Here is a 4,884-nt window from a genome sequence, read left to right on the forward strand (position 1 = left end):
TTTCCATGTAGACTTCTTCTTCTAACTAACCATTGAGGAAAGCATTTTTCACATCAAATTGATTTATATCCCAATTGTAATGGGCAGCAAGGGACAACAAGATTCTCACTGTATTCATCTTTGCAACTGGAGAAAAGGTTTCTTCATAATCAATACCATAGGTTTGAGTGTAACCTTTGGCGACTAATCGAGCCTTGTATCTCTCAAGAGTGCCATCAGAATTATATTTCAAGGCATAAACCTATCTGCACCCTACTGCTTTCTTTCCGTTGGGTCTATCAATAACCTCCCATGTTTTATTTTTCTCCAACGCATTCATCTCCTCTTGCATGGCTTGAGCCCAATTCCCATCTTTCAAAGCTTCATGTACTAACTTTGGGATTGAAGTAGAATCTAGTGCTGAAACAAAGCTTTTGTGCTGCACAGAAAGATTAGCAGAGGAAACAAAATGGGAGATAGGGTATTGAGTACAAGAGGGACAGGAAGAACAAGTTTTCTTGGAACAAGATCTTTTTCCTTTTCTTAAAGCAATGGGTAAATCATCAGAAGCAGTAGTAATGGGCAAGTCATCAGAAGTATTAACATCATGATCAGAAATATGAGATTCAGGACTTACCAGTGGTTCAGACGATTGAGGTTGTTGTTGAGGCAATGTGGGTTGTTCAGACGATTCAGGTGTTACAATCTTTCGTATCTCTGGTGTACTTGATGTATCAGTCATAGGAGGATCAGTCACAGGAGGATCAGACATAGACACATTAGGAACAGGAACAAGAGGAAGAGACACTGACACTTGTGAAGGAGTAGACACTGAAGATTCAAAGAAGGAAGGTGATGAGTCTTCTGGTGAATTATTCTCCCCCTGAAGATGAGGACCTTGGAAAAAGGACTCAGATTCCTGAAATGTAACATCCATAGAAACAAAAAATTTCCGACTTCCAGGGTGATAGCACTTGTAGCCCTTCTTATCAGGAGCATATCTAAGGAAGACACATTTAAGAGCCCTAGGATCCAACTTACTGCGATGCTGTTTATGAATATGAACAAAGACAACACACCCAAACACTCAAGGAGGAAGACTTTGCAAAGTTGGAACAGAAGGAAAAAAAGAAGTCATGGAGTGAATAGGACTTACATGATCGAGAACCCGAGTGGGTAGACGATTGATCAAGAATGCTGCAGTAAGAATGGCATCTCCCCAATAGCATTTGGGTACATGTGTTTGAAACAGTAAGGCACGAGCAACTTCAAGAAGGTGACGATTTTCCCTTTAAGCAACCCCATTTTGTTGAGGGGTGTCTACACAAGTAAGTTCATGAATCATACCTTGATTTTGTATAAATTGGGAAAAAGAGTGATTGACATATTCAGTACCATTATCTGTCCTTAGTCTTTTGATTTTTTTACAAAATTGAGTCTCAATCATTTTATAAAATTGAAAGAACAGTTGTGGTACCTCAGACTTTTCACGCATTAAGTAAACCCAAGTTACACGAGTGCAATCATCAATAAAAGAAACAAACCATTTATTTCCAGAAGAATGAGGGACCTTAGAAGGTATAATGACCCTCACATTTATTATGGATTTAATATTGAAGGATAATTACAAAGAAAAAGAAATAAAGTCACTTTTGGTGAACAATGAGTTAAAATGACAGTTAAGAGGTAAAAAATGCGGGTAAATAAAGTTATCTAAAAGTGAAAGTAAAAATAGAAACGTGACTAGAAAAATATTCTAGTCTATTGGTTAAAGTTTGGTAATGAATGGAGGTGTGTAGATAGATGAGCTTATACCCGCTAGTATAATGAATTTATATAAGTGACTCAAGTGAGTCACTGTTCCCTTCTCTTTACGTACGCGAGACAGAGAGAACGAAGGAAAGAAAATGAAAATGGAGATTTTGATTAAAATTCTTCCAAAATTCATAACTTGAGCTAGAGACCTCCAAATCACTTCGTTCCAAAGCCAAACCTGTGAGAAATTTCGAGAGAAATCTATTGGTACCAGTATTTCTGAGTGGGGTTCACTGTAGAGAGAGATCTTCTCCCCAAAGAATTCGAATTTCATGGAAAATATGGGTTTTGATGGAGCTTGAAGCAAGCTTCTCCCTTCATTCTAGGTAAGTTCATGTTAAGAAATCTTTGTTTTCTTTGAGTTTTGAGAAAGATTGAATATAGGTTTTCATTTTAAAAAATTTGGATTGATTGAGCATGTTAGAGCTTAATTCAGGTTTAGCTCATGTTGAGAAAAGTGTTTAGATGAGAATTTTAACGGTGAAAATGTATTTTGGAAAATTAAAAATACTGTATTTTTGAATAGTGCCGTATACGTGAATAGTGATGCATACATGAATAGTATTGTAGAGATGACCAGTGTCGTATATATCAATTAACGAATCTTGGATTAGAGGTGTGTGATAAGCTTGAATTTGATGGAGTAAAGCATTGAAATCATGAAGTTGGCATGATTTCCTTTATGTGCCTCTTAGTCATTTTCAAAGGAAGTATGTGCTATGAGTTACTGTTTTACAAAGCGAGCATACTTTTATGCGTGGAATGATATTCTAAGGTGTATGGACCTTCGCTTTGGTGAAATAAAAAAGAAAATAAGGTAGCTCCTTTGTATGGCCTTAAAATGAGTTTTGGCCATTTTCAAATGAGGTATATGTTCGAAGATATTGTTTCGCAAAGTGAGGACACTTATATGCGTAAAATAATTTATATAGGTGGCTAAGCTTGGGTTTAGGCACTAGACAAAGAGAAATCTTATAGCTCCTTTGTAATGGGCATTCGGCCTTAAATTGGGAAAAATAGACTTTTAGGTGCTAAGAGGAGTAATGAGTGTTCTAAAGGCCTTTTGGGACTATCCTAAGACTAAGTGAATATGTGGAATTTTGTGGGGATTTGTTGAACAAAGAACCACCCACTCATGACTTAATATGATTAAGTAAAAAGAAAATAAACAATAAAGTGTGTGTCTTGTATATTTACATGGCATTATATCATTTTATTGAGTTTTATGTTGAATTCCTTCTCTAGGTGTACCTAGGGACTGTGAACGTTTGGATTCTCGTGGAGTATGATAAGTAGCTTGTTCTTCAAGTAAGCAGATTGTAAAGCTCAAAGAGGTAAGCTCTATGTTTATGGGGTTCGCTCCTACTTTGTGTTCCGCCATAGTGTACGGACTGTGGTCAGGTTGTATGATATGTATGAGATATATGATATAGATGCATTCATATAGAGCTATATGATAATATGATATGTTTTGTTTTGATGTATTTACTTTGATATGTGTTAATATGATATGTTTTGTTATGATATGACTTCTGTAATATGATTTCTGTAACAATATCTGGCCATTGATTGTATAGTACCCGGATGTTCGCTTTGGGGTCCTCCCTTGGGAATGACTGCGTACGCCTCTGATATGTTCTGGTTCCGCTTTGGGGTCCTCCCTCGGGAACACGTGCGTTGATTTTCGCTTGGGGTCCTCCCTTGGGAATGACTGCGTACGCCTCTGATATGTTTTGGTTCCGCTTGGGGTCCTCCCTTGGGAACACGTGCGTTGATTTCCGCTTGGGGTCCTTCCTTGGGAATATCTGCGTACGTTTCTGATAAGATATGTGTATATGTTTTGTTTAGTTATGATATTTGATTATATGACATGTTTTATGGGATATGTATGATGATTTTGTAAATGATATTTGTTACGTACGTTGATTTCCGCTTGGGGTCATCCCTTGGGAACGATTGCGTACATCTTTCATATAACATGTTTTGTTCTGATGTGAGTATTGTGATGATTTTTGTAAAAGATATTTGTTACGTGCGTTGATTTTCGCTTGGGGTCATCCCTTGGGAATGACTGCGTTTGTCTTTGATAAAATATGTATATATGCTTTGTTCAGTTATGATAATTGCTTATATGATGTTTTGTATATTATGTATCTGACTGTCATGCAGGAAGTGAGCCCAGGGTATGGAGGGTTTTCCATAAACCTGGAGTTTACTAGAGATTCGTCTCTAACCCCGTTTGGGGATATGATTTCAGGAACACAGTTAATTGAAGAGCCTCATGGGACAAGGACACTAACCGTGGCTAGAGGTACTAGTATGAGGATGTGGAGTTCTGGGTGGTCGGATGCTACTTTTTGTTTTAGACGTATTTTTGGAAAAGATGTATTGTTGCATAGTGTTCATATTCGATACATGTACATTTATGTATTCAGGCATGATGATATGACTATGTAGTATTCAGTTATGTTATGTATTGGATTGCATGCTATTAGATTTGTGGCACAGAGCCAAGTTCAGCATGCGCCCATAGATGGGTATCTGAGTATATTTGCATGACTGGTACTTCTGGAAATATATATTGTTTAAACTGTCTATCAGGAACTCTTGAGAGTGGGATTGGAAAATCCCCAGTTGTCCGATTTACAGAGGTTACTCTGTCCGATTTTTGTCTCCGTAAAATAAGAATTAAATTACAAGAAGTATGCAATGTGATATGTCATGTGAAAAAGGATTAAAGAAAAAGAAAAAGTTAGTTCGTATTTTCGTAAGTTAAGTCTTCCGCTGTTTCTGTTTGTATCATATGTATGTTGATTGAACCGGCTCGAGACGGGGATGTTACATTTATGGTATCAGAGCAGTTGCTCTAGGGAGTTACATGATATATAGCATAAGATATTTGAAGTTGGAAGTTCTTGAGTGTTTTCTTGCAGTGCTGTACAATGCATGTGTGATCACTGAGTGTGAGCGTAGCTAACTCATTCCTTAGTGTAATATATGCAGAGATATGGTTCCTCCAAGGAGAACTCGTAGAACATTTAATAATCATGATCCACCACCGGATCATGTTGTAGCGATTTTGGCTGCACT

At 37.3% G+C, this 4,884-nt stretch overlaps 1 long non-coding RNA gene across 2 annotated transcripts; it reads left to right on the forward strand.

Annotated features, from left to right (window-relative positions):
* Window positions 1–2,061: 2,061 nt before the first annotated feature.
* On the forward strand, window positions 2,062–4,225 carry LOC133294898 (uncharacterized). 2 transcript variants are annotated; one of them, XR_009749257.1, is made up of 3 exons: window positions 2,062–2,120; window positions 3,040–3,128; window positions 3,964–4,225. It is a non-coding gene; the product is annotated as an uncharacterized LOC133294898 (long non-coding RNA). The 2 variants fall into 2 exon arrangements; XR_009749258.1 differs by having other exon boundaries at window positions 4,052–4,221.
* Window positions 4,226–4,884: the final 659 nt, after the last annotated feature.

The sequence above is a fragment of the Gastrolobium bilobum genome, unplaced genomic scaffold, assembly GCF_033153095.1.
Source record: "Gastrolobium bilobum isolate Gb01-03AN ecotype WA unplaced genomic scaffold, APGP_CSIRO_Gbil_v1 utg2683, whole genome shotgun sequence".
Taxonomy (NCBI): Eukaryota; Viridiplantae; Streptophyta; class Magnoliopsida; order Fabales; family Fabaceae; genus Gastrolobium; species Gastrolobium bilobum.